Source organism: Macaca fascicularis, chromosome 1 (assembly GCF_037993035.2).
Source record: "Macaca fascicularis isolate 582-1 chromosome 1, T2T-MFA8v1.1".
Lineage (NCBI taxonomy): Eukaryota > Metazoa > Chordata > Mammalia > Primates > Cercopithecidae > Macaca > Macaca fascicularis.
The window spans coordinates 232,689,636-232,705,341 of NC_088375.1; the positions used below are offsets into that span (position 1 = coordinate 232,689,636).

The 15,706-nt window shown below is 58.2% G+C and overlaps 1 protein-coding gene across 10 annotated transcripts in view; it reads right to left on the reverse strand.

Moving 5' to 3' along the window:
* The window catches only part of PRKCZ (protein kinase C zeta), a 144,757-nt gene that overhangs the window by 96,512 nt on the left and 32,539 nt on the right, over positions 1-15,706 (reverse strand). The window contains exon 1 of one of the 10 annotated variants that reach the window (XM_065531108.2): positions 15,337-15,443. The exons of 6 other annotated variants lie outside the window; for them this stretch is intronic. The gene's annotated coding sequence lies outside the window, so the exon portion shown is untranslated. Of the gene's footprint in view, positions 1-15,209; positions 15,444-15,706 lie in introns of those variants that run through there. 3 more of the 10 variants (XM_065531103.2, XM_065531107.2, XM_065531106.2) reach the window with 3 other exon arrangements.

Sequence of the window (15,706 nt, forward strand, 5' to 3'; positions counted from 1 at the left end):
CACCGTCCATGCCACACCATGGAGCTGCTCCCCAGGAGACCCCTAGGTCACCCCCTCAGAACTAGGCCAACGGCATCTGCGCCGCTCACAACCACCTCTGAGCGCCCGAGGACACGCGTGGTGCTGAGGGTTTTTACACACTGCTGTGTTAGATCCTCACAAAGTCCACACAACTGCGTTCCTGGCGTCCACGTTACCATCTGGGGAAACTTTGGTCCAGAGAAGGGAGGCACCTCACCCGTGCTTCCAGTGGGATGCCCACGCTCCCAGCTGCCTGGCGGCTGGGCCTCTCTCGATGGCAGCTACTCCAGACGCCAAACTGGCCTCCAACACTGCTGTGACACTCAGGGACCAATCACACTGCCGTGCGCCTCCCAGGCACACACTGCATAAGCCCACCTGCCCGGCTGGAGGGATGAAGCCACTGCCACCCACCCAGAGGCCAGACGCAGGGAGGACCAGTCCCGTGCCAGTCTTGGGACAGCCGGGGTGCCCATCTGCTTGACTGCCTTCCTAGGCAGCTGCCTGCTCCCTGGGACTATGCCTGCTCCTGCAGGAGACCCTGCCTGGCTGCCCTGACCCCAGACAGGCCCGGCCCCCACACTCATTTACTTAGCAGAGTGAGGGCCCAGTCCTGCCCTGGTCCCGGGCACAGCAGAGACAAACAGGGCAGGGCAGGGCAGGGGAGGGGAAAGGGAGGAGAGGGGAGGGGAAAGGAAGGGAAGGGAGGAGAGGGGAAAGGAAAGAAGGGGAGAGGAGGGAAGCAGTGGCGAGGGGAGGCTGGACAAGCACATAGACGTGAGTCCACGCCAAGCTGCGGAGACAGGGGCAGGGCACGACTTTGGGCACAGCCGGCCAGCACCACCCATGCAGGACGCATGCATCTGATGCGAAGCGTGAATCCTCCCCCTCTTCTCTGAAAACCGACAGTTACTTGAAAAGGCATCTATGGGAGGAGGGTCCGGCTCCCATCTACCTCTTCAGGGGGTCCCTCACTCCCCGGGCCCTCAGTGGGCACCAGCAACCCAACCACTGTGCACTGGTCGTGGCCTCCTCCACCAATGCTCAGCTCTCACGTGTGCCGTGCCCACCTCAAAGGCAGAGGACAGCATGGGGCTCTGCCCGCCACCGCCCAGACACCTCCAAAACCACGGCGAGCTCAGGATGTACACAAGGGCCCCTCCAGGAGGGCAGGCCCTCCCCTACAGAGGGAACCTTAGGGAAGCCAACCAGGCCACGGCAGACCCAGAAGGGTCTGGAAAGGAGACAACCAGCCTCCACCCCGGGTGCCAGGAGCACAGGTGCTCCCGGGAGATGGCACAGCCAGGGTCAGGCAGAGGTGACCTGGGACCCAGTGGTGATGTTGCTTGGACTTCCGGGGGACCAGCAAACCCGTCTGCCCAAACCACCACCTTGCCACGGGGCCAGGGGTGTGGCGGAGGAGCGCATGGGGGGCTGGGGTGACAGCTGGTGTCTGCGTCACCCTCAGGCGTCACTCGGGCGCCAGTGCCCATGCCGTGCCGGTGGGGGCAGGGAGAGAGCTGGCATCGAGCAGGGAATCCGGGGCAGCGCTTTTTATAGGCAGAAGAGACTGGCCAAAACCAGGCTCTAAGAGAACCGACTCTGAGGCTCCAGAAATGAATCCGAGGCCAAAAGAGCCCGGAGAGAAGCCGCACGGCAAGGGCCACGGCGGACGCCTCAGAACAGGCAGCACCCAAGGTTCAACGAGCCGGGGCCACTGCCTCTGCCCTGCCAGCGAGCACCACACAGCACCCCAGGCACCACCACGGGGAGAGACGAGGTGAGGCCGGGAGGCCGAGGGTACCCTCGGGTCACCAGGCTTGGCACAGCAGGACGGGAACCACGTCCCTTCCAGCTCCCATCCAGGACAGGGGGAGGTCGGGGGGTGCTCCCGGGACTGGGGCGGGCTCTGAGGTTGCGCATCAGAGAGAAGGTCCCGGAGACAAGCAGGTTCCCAAGGGATGTGGCTGCGCTTGGACACGACAAACGGGAGGGTCACCCAAAGGGGGGGTGGCAGGTGCTATAGACGTGCCGTAGGGAGCAAACACACATCTCAGGCGGCACTTCCTCCACCCCGGTCCCAGAGCTGCCAATCCGGCTCCAGGCTCCCTCTGCTCTGGCCCCACACTCAACCCTTAGTGCCTGGCCGAGGGCTGCAGTGCTGACGGCCGTGGACCTCCACGTCGATGCAGGCATTCTCTGGGCTCGTCCCCTGCTGCCTGCCAAGGCAGGCTGTGCCTGATGCAGCTCTAAGCGCAGGCGGGCAGGCCGCGGGGGGAGGCACCGCACGCCGCAGGTCCTCTGTAAGGCCCTGGGGTTCCTCAGCCCTCTTTCAAGGGCCTCCCTCTTTTCAGCCCACCACGTCTGGGGGCAGAGGCGGGGCTGAAGTCCCAGCTTAGAGGGTACAGGTCCCTGGGGCCCTGCACCAACAGCCACCCAGACACCCTCACCTCTGAGGAGGACACTGGCCACTGCAGCGAGCAGTGACTGTCACCAGGGCCTTTTCCAGGGAGACTGGCCGAGCAGCCCCCAGCCCCACATCAAAGAGACCCCACCCTGCCTTTTGCCTTCCAGAGAAGTGGACACTGGGGGCTGGGTCGGGCCAGATGGGCCAGAGCCAGAGAAGTGGACACTGGGGGCTGGGCCAGGCCAGATGGGCCAGAGCCAAGCCACAGCATCCCAGAGTCCCCACATGAAAGAGGGTCAGGCAGAAAAGGTAAGTGCCCCGCTCCACGCCCAGGTGGTCTGACTTGCCCCGGGGCGGCCAGAGGACACCAGCCTCCCCGCAAGAGCAAGGCTGGGGCCAGGAGGTGAGGGGTGGCAGACGGGATGCAGCAAGACCAGGAAGCAGCAAGGCCAGTGGGCCCACGCGTCACACCTGACCACACCACGCACCTGGCGTCCACCAGGAGGAGGCACTGTTGAGGGCAGCAGCTCTGCTGGCGTGGCCCTCGCCACCTGCCTCCTCTCCCGCCAGGGATCTCGTGGCTAAGGCTGTGGCTCTGTCCTCACAGGAACACACTTTTCTCTTGAGTTCCTGTTGAAAATCACCCATCATGTGGCATCTCCGTGCTACTGGGCACCTCGGCCTCATGTGGGTGTAACTGGGGGGTGGGGTGGCACCCGGTCCCCACACCTGGAAGCTGACATCGTGGAGGCAACTGAGACGGGGGCCGAGGCCTGGAGCCCTCTATGCTGAAGACAAGAAATGTGTCCGCTAGGACTGGAATTCAGAGTCGCCCCCCAGCAGGGCCCACTGTGCGGTGATCTGAGGCCTTCAGTGTCCTCCGGCCCCTCCTCCCGAGCCCTGTCCCGAGGGCCCTCCCTGCTCGCAGGGAAGACCAGGGCCTCCAGCTGCCTCAGATACACCATCCTCTAATGCTTAAAAATAATTAAATTTAAAAGCTCCCTTTGTACAAAAACAGGCCAGCTAAAATCCATGAATAAATTATGCGTGTTTTGTTCACTTCCAAGAACAAGTCTTCAAGCTCAATGAATTTACGTCTTAAACCCACAAAGCTTCAAGTCCACCTGGCCCCACTGCTCCTTTTAAAACCTAAAAGCTAAGAAAACGAGGGTGGTTTTCCTCTGCCTGGGGCCTATCCTTGCCAGGGCCCAGAGGTTGCTCTGAAAAAGGGGGAGGGCGCGGCCGAGCCCCGGACATTTCAGAGCAGGGCAGAGCTGCACACTTCGTCCCAGCTGGGGCGTCCCCGCCCTCTCTAGGCACCAGGGCACCCTGAGGCGGGACCGCCGGGCTCCGTCCTGCTGAGCCGGGCTTCTCTTGGGTGAGGTTTCCCTACAAAGCGGCAGGGGCTGCCCTTGTCTTCACCCGGAGGGGGCAGGGTACCCGGACTCCTCCTCTCATCGAGGATTCACCTCACGTAGGAAAACAGGGGGAGGGCGGCAGGGGTGAGAGGATGGAACCCTGGGAAGGGGCTGGATGGACGGGGCCGGGGCCAAGCAGGGAGCTGGCAAGGCCCGAGTATCTAGGGGAGGAGCGCAACGCCCGCCGGTCCCTCCTGCCTCACGCTGCAGCCGCACAGGCAGCAAGGACAGATTCGTCCACCGGCTCCTGGGGACATGGCCATTCCTGTAAGTACCAAGCCCTGTCTGGCACAATGCTTTCGGCTCGACATGAGTCTTCTCCTTAATGAATTTTGATAAAGATTTCACAAGGATTTGGCCGGGCGCAGTGGCTCAAGCCTGTAATCCCAGCACTTTGGGACGCTGAGATGGGCGGATCACGAGGTCATGAGATCGAGACCATCCTGGCTAACACGGTGAAACCCCGTCTCTACTAAAAAATACAAAAAACTACCCGGGCGAGGTGGCGGGCGCCTGTAGTCCCAGCTACTCGGGAGGCTGAGGCAGGAGAATGGCGTAAACCCGGGAGGTGGAGCTTGCAGTGAGCTGAGATCCGGCCACTGCACTCCAGCCTGGGCGACAGAGTGAGACTCCGTCTTAAAAAAAAAAAAAAAAAAGATTTCACAAGGATTTGGAAGATACTAAAGAAAGTAAAAGAAAAAAACATTGCGCACAACTCCACAGCCCCCGTGCTGGTCACGCGGCCCCAACACAGAACGCGCATCTGTCCTCCCGCCTGGGGTCACCGACGGCCCTGCTCCTCCCGCTCCTCCAGCCTGGGGTCACCGACGGCCCCGCTCCTCCGGCCTGGGGTCACCGACGCCCCCGCTCCTCCCGCCTGGGGTCACCGACGGCCCCGCTCCTCCCGCCTGGGGTCACCGACGGCCCTGCTCCTCCGGCCTGGGGTCAGGCCCTCTGACAGTCCCTGCTCCTCCCGCCTGGTAATCAGCAGGACCGCATGGAAGACGGATCAATTCACACGGTGTGTGCCGGTCAACCACCCCACAGGACAACGCGACCACAGAAACAAGGAACTCAATTACAAAACGGGCAAAGGACCCGATCAGACGTTTGTCCAAAGCCAACGCGCAAGTGGCCACAGGCATGAGAGGCTCCACATCGCCCACCCGTCGCAGACGCAAACTAGACCCACACTGGGCACCACCTTGCCCCAGGAGGACGGCCAGGAACAGAAGCAAGCAGTGTCAGCGAGGATGCAGACATCGTCACTCCTGCAGGCTGGGGGTGGGAGCGCAGACGGTCTGTTGTGCAAGACGAGAGAACTCCGGAGCCTGGCTGCACGGCGTGAACGTACGTGACTGAACTACACACTTAGAAACGGTTACAATGGTGAATTTTATGTTATGGGTATTTTAACACAATTAAAAAACAAACAGGCCGAGCACGGTGGCTCACTTCTACAACCCCAGCACTTTGGGAGGCCAAGGTGGGCAGATCACCTGAGGTCAGGAGTTCGAGACCAGCCTGGCCAACCTGGTAAAACCCCAACCCTTCTCTACTAAAAATACAAAAATCAGCCGGGCATGGTGGCAAGCGCCTGTAGTCCCAGCTACTCGGGAGGCTGAGGCAGGAGAATCGCTTGCACCCAGGACGTGGAGGTTGCAGTGAGCTGAGATCACACCATTGCACTTCAGCCTGGGCAACAAGAGCGAGAGTACAGCTCAAAAAAACAAACAAGAACTACAGTGGGCCACAGTTCTCTGACCTCTTTATTGAAGCACATCTATATGATGGTACATTTGCCAGTTTTAAAAAATGATATTTAAAACACGTGTTCAATAATCTGCTTAGATCATAATGTCAAGAAAACTAAGGTTTTACTCATTCCACAGGGAGAGCTAAATTAATACGGATAAATCATTTGTGTGGAAAACAGTCTGAAAATAAGTAAACCAAACGTTAAAACCAAAAACCCGCAACCAGGATCCATGGCCTCCCAGATCGGGGGGTCCCCCGGGGCTGGCTCTCTCCCAGATGCCCTGGCTGCCGCTCCCAGGGCGCCCACACCAGGTGCCATGAGGGAAACCGCACACGCAGCACAGGAGGGGCACGCGGCTGTGGGAGGACGAGGGCTTCATTCCTACATGTGCACGGGGCCTCCGTGGAGAAGCACCAGTGTTTCTTCAAAACCACCCCAGGGTGGGCTCTGACCACAGGGACCGGGGCAGACTTTCAGGGCCTTAAGCTCCCAGAAGGAGCTGCTGAGGGCGAGGAGGCCGGGGGGCATCCCCTCAGTGAGACGGCCAGCAACATCCTGCGGGGACACAGGGTACGGGCCCTGGCAGTGTCGAGGCCACGCCCCTCAGGCGGCAGGGCCCTCTGAACAGGTGCCCCCTGACCGCTACAAAACCATGGGTGCAAGGGCCCCTTCGGCGGGCGGGCTGGGTGCAGCTGACCACAAGGACTGCAGACCGGCCAGGCCACGGGAACCCCTTGCCCAGGTGCAGCCCCCAGGGCCTCCGAATGAGTGCAACTGAATCCTCCCGGAATCCAAGCGGCCATCCTGACCCCCAGGAGCTCAGAACACGCCCTTATTTACATATAGGGCACTGCAAATGCAATCAGTTAAGTGAGTGAAGTCATTATAGCAGGCTTAGATCCCAAACAACCGCTGTCCTCGAAACAGAGGTAACGTGGACACGGCCGCACGTGGAGGAACGGCCCGGGTGAAGAAGAGACGGCTCCACCAGCCAAGGGGACAGGCCGGGCCGGGGCTCCTCACGGCCTCCGGGAACCAGTCCTACTGAAACCCAGCTCTCGGACTGGTCTCCAAACAGAGAATAAAGCTTTTTGTTTGGATTTTTTTTTAACGGGATCTTGCTATGTTGCCCAGGCTACATTCAAACTCCTGCACAAGTGGTCCTCCCAGCACAGCCTCCCGAGTAGCTGGGACCACCGCACAAGCTGAGAGCGAATCGGGTTCCGCTGCGTGAGCCGCCGTCTGTGGTACGTTGCTACAGTGGCCCCAGCGCTGTGACCTGAGCGTTTACGTCCCGCCAAATCCACACGCTGAAATCGTCACCCACAGGCGATGGTGTCAGGAGGTGTTTGAGAGGTGGTGAGGTCGTGCGGGCGGCGCCTTCCGGAACGGGATTATTAGTGCTTTTCAAAGGGACCCAGAGTGTGTGTTCGTCCCGTTCATCATGTGAAGACTCTGAGAAGGCTCCGGCTGTGAACCAGTCCTTACCAGGCGCCAGACCTTCCTTGTACTGGCACCTTGCTTGGACTTCCCCGCCATCAGCACCTTGAGCAATCGGGGTCCTCGTTTACAAGCCGCCCCTCACGGTGCCTCCTCACAGAGGCTGAAGCAAATGAACGCAGACCCCGACGGACCAGAGACGCGCCCCTGCCTCCTGGAAGTCTCTGTCCCCAACCCCGACCCTCAAGTCTTCCCAGCTCTGAGCATCCTCGTGCCCACACCGTCACCCCCCCGTTTCTACCCGTGCAGCCCCCAGAAACACAGACCTCTGGGTCCTTTCTCATCGGCGTCCGCCATCGCCCGGCGGAACTCAGCCCAGGACCTCACGAACAGGGAAATGAGGTCTCAGACCACAGCTGACCCTGGCTAAGGAAAAAACTCTGCATCAGTAAGCCCCACCATTTTTAAAAGAAACGGTGAGCCTGGAACAGAATTGGCACCATTGTTACTGTTATTACTGGCTGATAACAGGGAGAGATTCTAACCTCGTGTCATCCTATAAAAACTAATAGTAGGCCGGGCGCGGTGGCTCACGCCTGTAATCCCAGCACTTTGGGAGGCCGAGGCGGGTGGATCACGAGGTCAGGAGATGGAGACCATCCTGGCTTACACGGTGAAATCCTGTCTCTACTAAAAATACAAAAAATTAGCCGTGCGTGGTGACGGGCGCCTGTAGTCCCAGCTACTCGAGAGGCCGAGGCAGGAGAATGGCGTGAACCCGGGAGGCGGAGCTTGCAGTGAGCCAAGATCGCGCCACTGCACTCCAGCCTGGGAGACACAGCGAGACTCCGTCTCAAAAATAAATAAATAAATAAATAAATAAATAAATAAATAAATAAATAAAAACTAATAGTATTGAAGACCAGAATGAAATTTAAAACGATGTGCTCTCGGAAAACAAAAGTGACATGCTCTCCAGGGAGTACAAGCGAGAGCAATTTGAGCTTTTCTGACATTCTGCCCTATGGGTCAAATTTTCTGTAGTCAACCTGTGTTGCTTTTACAACCAGAAACACTGATTTGTGTTTTTTAAGAGATGGGGTCTTGCTATGTCGCGCTGAGCCCCAGCCTGAGTCTGTGAGTGAAGAGACGCTGCTGCCTGGGAAGGGCCTCCAGGCAGCCGAGCTGTGCACACGTGACCTGGGCTTGGTCGGGCTCCGAGGCTCCCACAGCCTGACCTAGAAAGAAGAGGTGACATTCCACGCAGGGCGACGGTGTCTACGGGAAGACTCTGCTGGGCTCATCCTGGAGACTGGGCTCTGGGACCTCTGGAAGCAGCTCTGGCTGGGCATGCGATGGAAAGGCCGAGTCACGTGGCAGTCACTCGCCACAGCCGTCTTCACTCAAGGACTCAAGGACGTTCAGCAAACGTCCAGGGAGCCCTGCTGGGTCCCAGCCACCATTTTTCAGCCCTAAGGATACAACCGGGGTCAAAGCTGAGGGATTTGGTTCCCAGGAAGCCCACGACGGAAAGGGATGGCCTCCGAGCTAAGACTGCAGGGGAGGAACAGGGAGGCTGAGGGAGGGGTGTGCAGACCCCACGGGGCGAGCCGTCCAGGCAGGGGGAAGGGAGGGGTGAGGACTATGAGGGCCAGACGGGGGCAGAGTTGTGCCTCCTCTTAGGTGTGCTGGGCGTTATCCAGATGACGGAGGCGGAGTCTGGGCCAGGTAGATGAGGACACTGCTGAGTGGCCTCCCTGAAGTTACACGAGTGGGAAACTGTAAAACCAACACCCCAACTCGGGTAGCGTCCGAGCCCGAGGCCCCCACCCCACACAGCAGAGAAAGCCGCTATTCACGATGGGCTCTGCCGCCATCAAAACAAAGGCCGCCTTCACCGAGAGTCCAGGCGGTCAGCACGTGCCAGGCACCAGCAGCCTGTCCCTCATGCCCGTCCCAGCATCCCCAGCCTCGAAGCCAGGCCTCCCCGGGTACCTGGCTCCCGAGGGCCTGGATGCTGCCCCCGGTGCCTGGAAGGCCAGACGCTGGTCCTTCTCAGGGGCCTCTGAGGACTGCTTTCCAGAGTCGGGCATTTCTTGTTAGTGGGTGTCTGGTTAGGGGAGCAGGAAGGTTTTACACGCCACCCCCCCCCCCCATCAAAAGGCCATTTCAGAGTAAAACCACCTGTTGCTCATTTATTCTCTTCACGTCTTTCTGGTGACATTGCACACATATTAGTCAGGTATCCTGCTATACTCCTCTTGGTAATCACACCCAGGTGATGGGATACGACCAAATTAACTAATGCAAAATAAAGGCATCATTAAAAACCCTTGCAAGCGAAGGTTTTGGGAGAGGCACACAAGCCCCAGGGTTTGCCTGGCACCTCAGGACGTCATCCACAGGTGCTGGTACAGCTCTCTGCGTGGCGGGGCTGCACTCCCAGCTGTTGCCACGGTGAGCCTTGGCCCTGTGAGCCATGATGCCTCACAACTCAAAAGTAAAATAAACAAGAAAGCGGGCCAGGCGCGGGGCTCACGCCTGTACTCCCAGCACTTTGGGAGGCCGAGGCAGGTGTATCCCTTGAGGTCAGGAGTTCAAGACCAGCCTGGCCAACATGGTGAAACCCCGACTCTACTAAAAACACAAAAATTAGGCGGGTGTGGTGGTGGGTACCTGTAATCCCAGCTACTCGGGAGGCTGAGGTGGGAGAATCAACTGAACCCGGGAGGCTGTGGTTATAGTGAGCTAAGATTTCGCCACTGCACTCCAGCCTGGGTGAAACAGCAAGACTCCGTCTCAAAAAAAAAATACATAGAATGGGGAAATATGGCCGGGCGCGGTGGCTCACGCCTGTAATCCCAGCACTTTGGGAGGCCGAGGCGGGTGGATCATGAGGTCAGGAGATCGAGACCATCCTGGCTAACACGGGGAAACCCCGTCTCTACTAAAAATGCAAAAAATTAGCCGGGTGTGGCGGTGGGCGCCTGTAGTCCCAGCTACTCGGGAGGCTGAGGCAGGAGAATGGCGTGAACCCGGGAGGCGGAGCTTGCAGTGAGCTGAGATCGTGCCACTGCACCCCAGCCTGGGCGACTGAGCGAGACTCTGTCTCAAAAAAAAAAAAAAAAAAAGAATGGGGAAATATACTAAAATCAAATGCACCCAACTGACCATCACACTGACAGCATAACCCCGTGAAAGACAACAAATCAATCCAAGTTAACTTCTGGAAACTGCTCTCCAAGGGCACGGGCATGGCAGGAGACATTCCGAGGACAAAAGAACGCTGAGAAGTCCTGGCCTGGCTGGGTCTGCTGCCCTGGTGACCACGCCGCGGCTCTGAAGCTGTGTCATCCGCATTCGAAGGCAGAGCACACGAGTGAACAGGCCCACGCTGTGCAGATGGAGACCCCACTCAGAAGTGGAGGAGAGAGGGCCGGGCGCGGTGGCTCAAGCCTGTAATCCCAGCACTTTGGGAGGCCGAGACGGGTGGATCACGAGGTCAGGAGATCGAGACCATCCTGGCTAACACGGTGAAACCCCGTCTCTACTAAAAAATACAAAAAACTAGCCGGGCGAGGTGGCGGGCGCCTGTAGTCCCAGCTACTCGGGAGGCTGAGGCAGGAGAATGGCGTGAACCCGGGAGGCGGAGCTTGCAGTGAGCTGAGATCCGGCCACTGCACTCCAGCCTGGGCGACAGAGCGAGACTCCGTCTCAAAAAAAAAAAAAAAAAGAAGTGGAGGAGAGAAGGAGCCTGTGGCACTGGGAGCCGCCGCGGGAACTGCACATCGATTCCCCATGTAGCCCCTGGCCCGCCACCCACCGAGCACAGCCTCACAGCCCCCAGGACCAGCAGGCAGGTTCGTTTCCGAAGTCCACCCCCCTCCGAAGGAAGCTGAGCTCCATGAAGAAACGGCCAGGTCCAGGATGGAGCAGAAAGGGCTGAGGGAATGCCAGAGCCTGCTGCCCGGATGCAAGTAACACACAATACCTGATGGAAAAGGGGGCAGTGTGGGGGGAGCCACTCGCCAAGGCCCCCACCAGCCAAACCTGGGACGACCAGAGCCTCAAGATGAATAATGACAGAAATGGATGATTCCAGGCCAGGCATGGAGGCTGACAACTGTAATCCCAGCACGTAGGGAGGCTGAGGCAGGAGGATCGCTTGAGGCCAGGAGTTCAAGATCAGCTGGGCAAAATGGATAAACCCTGCCTCTATCAAAATACAAAAACTAGCCGGGCGTGGTGGCGGGAGCCTGTAGTCCCAGCTACGCGGGAGGCTGAGGTGGGAGAATCACTTAAACCTGGGAGGCGGAGGTTGCAGTGAGCCGAGATTGCACCACTGCACTCCAGCCTGGGTGACAGAGCAAGACTCCGTCTTAATTTAAAAAAAAAAAAGGATGATAATAAACTCAGTTTTTAGAAAGTCCTTGAGTTCACATTAGGATCAAGATTCCTTTCAACAAGAAGGGAAGAAGACATAGCTCTTACTTACAGGACGATGCCAACCTAGACAGGAGAAGGGAACAAGAAAGAGAAAAGTGTCTCTTTGCACCAACACAGTAAGACCAGGGTCTCCCAAACGCACCCACGAGTGCAGACCTGCCTGTGAGAGGGGAGCCGGGCCAGGGCCCCCCACGTCCTCAGCCTCTCCAGCACGGCGCCGCACGGGCTCTGAGCACAGGGCCCCCCACATCCTCAGCCCCTCCAGTGTGGCGCTGCACAGGTTCTGAGCCGGCATCTTCAGAGGACGAGAGTCGTGAAAAACACAACCAACAAATGCGAGGTTTGGCAAAAGGCACCGTGTGCGGCAACCCGTCTGTGTTTTGGCCCCAGCCCCACCGGGAATTAAAGTCAAGCCCGGTATCTGGAGGGCTGTGGACCCAGGTGAGGAGTAAGACGGCCAACAGACCGGAGGCGCATTCTGAAGATCTGATGACACGGGGTGCAAAGCTGCTGGCTCGGGGCCAGCTCCCGCTCTAGGACTTTCTGTGCTACCAGCTTCACGCCCACACCAGGTAGGGCGGATGGTACAATGTGTCTCGGAAAAGTTGCTGAAGTTTCCGAGAGCCATACAGTCTACGTCCTTGTCTTCCCTTTAAATAAATATCCGCTCAGCTGCCTCTCCACTCCCTACCCAGCTGACAGAGGAATCACCCCCACCCTCAGAGCCACAGGGAGGGCAGGGACACGGCCCCTTGTCGGTCACGTTGGGGTGGGAGCAGCCTGCCTCCTTCTGTGCCTGACCGGAATCTTTTTTTTTTAAGAGGGTCTCACTCTGTCACCCAGGATGGAGTGAAGTGGCACAATCTCAGCTCACTGCAGCCTTGAACTCCTGGGCTCAGACAATCCTCCCACCTCAGCTTCCCCAAGGAGCTGGCACGGCAGGTGTGCACCACGACACCAGGCTAATTTTTATATTTTTTTGTGGAGATGGGGTTTTGCCATGCCCAGGCTAGTCTAAAACTCCCGAGCTCAGGCGATCCACCCGGCTAGGCCTCCTGAAATGCTGGGATGACCCCACATCTGACCTCCACTTACTGACAAGGTGCTGCCACAAAGACCTGATGCTGGGCAGCCCAGGTGGCTGGCGCTGAGAGCTGGTGGGCACGGAACGGCTCCCTGCCCCACTCACCCCCATCCACAGTCCAGGCGGAGACCAGGGCAGGGTGAGCGCACAGGACTGCAGGCGGCGGGCCGGACGCAGGGACGTCCATCTGTGAGCCGGCCGGCCGCGCATGTGTTCTGCCATATGGTGAAGCGGCAGGAATTGGCTGAGGCCAGAGAGATCTGGGGGTGCCTGGGGGTCCCGGAGACCAGGCAGGGGAGCCGCGACCGCAAGCTATGTCCATAATCCGAAGAGGACAGCACTTGCCTTCTTCACACTCGTCCTCATGAGCGTGGGGGGAATTTTCCATGGCCCTTCGGAAGGCCTGCAGAACCCAGTGAAGCGACATTTCCTAACAGCCAATGTGCAATTTTTGTTGTTGCTTGAGGCAGTTTCGCTCTGTCACCCAGGCTGGAGTGCAGTAGCATCATCTTGGCTCACTGCAACCTCTGCCTCCCAGGTCCAACTGATTCTCGTGCCTCAGCTTCCCGCGTAGCTGGGATTACAGGCAACTGCCACCACGCCCGGCTAATTTTTGTATTTTTACTAGAGACAGGGTTTCATCATGTTGGCTAGGCTGGTCTCGAACTCCTGACCTCAAGTGATCTGCCTGCCTCAGTCTCCCAAAGTGTTGGGATTACAGGCGTGAGCCACCGCGCCCGGCCAACATGCGATTTTTAAAACACACACACGGGTAACAAACCTATTCGAGTGCAAAAGAGACCAGTGGATTTTTAACGGAACTGCAGGAAAATGACACAACTACAGTTCCAGATTCCATGTTTCAACTGACATTTAAGAAACAACCACGTGTTGAGTTTTAGAGAAATATCAAAGAAGAATACCCACGTTTACCACAGAAAAGGCTGTTAAAATGCCCCAAGCCTCCTCACACACTGGATTTCCTCCCACTCTTAAACCAACACCGCAGGAGCCTGAGCGCAGAAGCAGGTGCGATGCCCTGACCGTCTTCTGCTCAGCCAGATGCAAAAACGCTGCCACTCTCTTGTGAATATTTTGTTTGGGAAAACGGTCGTTTTTTCATTAAAATGCTATGATTTATGTTAACAGGCAATGAGTTTATTATTTTAGAACTAATCTAATTAATCATAAATTAATTAGAGCTAATGAGGAATAAATATTCCTCGTTCTAAATTTTCAGTACAGTTCACACTGGCAGCTACAGCCCACGTACCCAAAAGCTCTTTGAGGACCTCCATAATTTTCATGAATGTGGGGGGGTCCTGAGACCACTGGCTGAGCCTGAAACTAGAATCAGAGACCGGCGAGGAGGGGACAGAAGCTGCAGGGAGGACAGGCAGTGAGTAATTCCGTCCGGACACGCACGCAGCCACCTCCCCTTGAACCAACCCCTCCTCCCATAAAATCCCTGCACCTCCAGGGGCTCAGAGCATGTTCCACCCAGTGAACCCCACGCTCTGGCGCCAGCAACAGGGGAAACGCTAAAGATACGTGTTTGAAAATTTGGACCAAGGTATTTAAAACTCACTGTACAGCCCCCTAAATGTAACTTCCTGTCCAGACCTATTAGGACATGAGGAGAGGGAGGACGGGGGTACCCGAGGTGTGGACACCTGTCCTTCACCTGCTGCCTGAGGTGGCTCGCTCCCTCACGCCGCCCCTCCACCCTCTCCCTCGCACCCTCACTGCTACCCTCTCCACCCTCTCATGCCCTCACTGCCACCCTCTCGTGCCCTCACTGCTACCCTCTCCACCCTCTCATGCCCTCACTGCCACCCTCTCGTGCCCTCACTGCTACCCTCTCCACCCTCTCATGCCCTCACTGCCACCCTCTCGTGCCCTCACTGCTACCCTCTCCACTCTCTCATGCCCTCACTGCCACCCTCTCCACCCTCTCCCTCACACCCTCAGGGCCACCCCTCCACCCTCTCCCTCACACCCTCACGGCTTCCCCTCCACCCTCTCCCTCACACCCTCAGGGCCACCCCTCCACCCTCTCCCTCACACCCTCACGGCTTCCCCTCCACCCTCTCCCTCACACCCTCAGGGCTGCCCCTCCAGCCTCTCCCTCATGCCCTCACTGCCACCCTCTCCACCCTCTCGCGCCCTCACTGCCACCCTCTCCACCCTCTCCCTCACGGCCGCCCCTCCCCCTTCTCCCTCACACCCTCACTGCCACCTCTCCACCCTCTCCCTCACGCCCTCACGGCTGCCCGTCCACCCTCTCCCTGCTACTGGACCTGAGTGCCACTGTGAAGGAGGACAGGTGTCCTCAGAGCCGCCCCCAGATGCTCAGGCAAAAAAACAAATGGAACCAGGTCTCCCTGACATCCCATCTCCAGGGTAGGGCTGGGCGGGAGGACCAACTCTCAGAAGCCGACCGTGTGTGCCCTTGCCCAACTCCACCTTCAATGACCCCCCTACTTTGGCAGCCTGAAATCGGCCGAAGCGGGAGTGTTTACACCAGGAAAATTGACCAAGTGACAAATCCCACCATCATTCCTTCCTCACAGCGCACTGAGGCACAGCACTGCCACACACAGCCCGTCGCTAGGAACGGGGACGTGATCTTACACTCAGAACGAAATTACCGTCTCCATGCAAACTCGATTCTCTCTGGAGGCCAAGATAAATAAATAAATAAAAGCTACCAGACTTCACTCCGTCTACAGCAGCCGGTAGCTTGAAAGAGGTGATCTACCAAGTCCATCTGGAACAGCCGCTCCGGCAGCCTCCAGCTCCTGCACATGTGGTCATGCACAGAGACTCCCTCTCGCCAGACACACAGCCCTGGAGCAGGGAAAAGGCGCACACAACAGGCGGGACAAAGCGGGCGACGCTGCCAAGGGCTGCAAAGAACCCATCTGGTGCGTTCGGCATCTCTGACCATGCCCGCCCTCGGTTGGCCATGTAGACACTTAGGCGCCCTCTTGGCACGACTGTGGTGTCCTATTGGGCGTCGATCGGAACCACAGCAGCCCGGATCAAGCCTGCTTTAATGTGAACAAATTATGCAACGCAAGATAACTGAACACACTTCCAAAAAAAGAGGACTGCCCACCAAGCAGGGG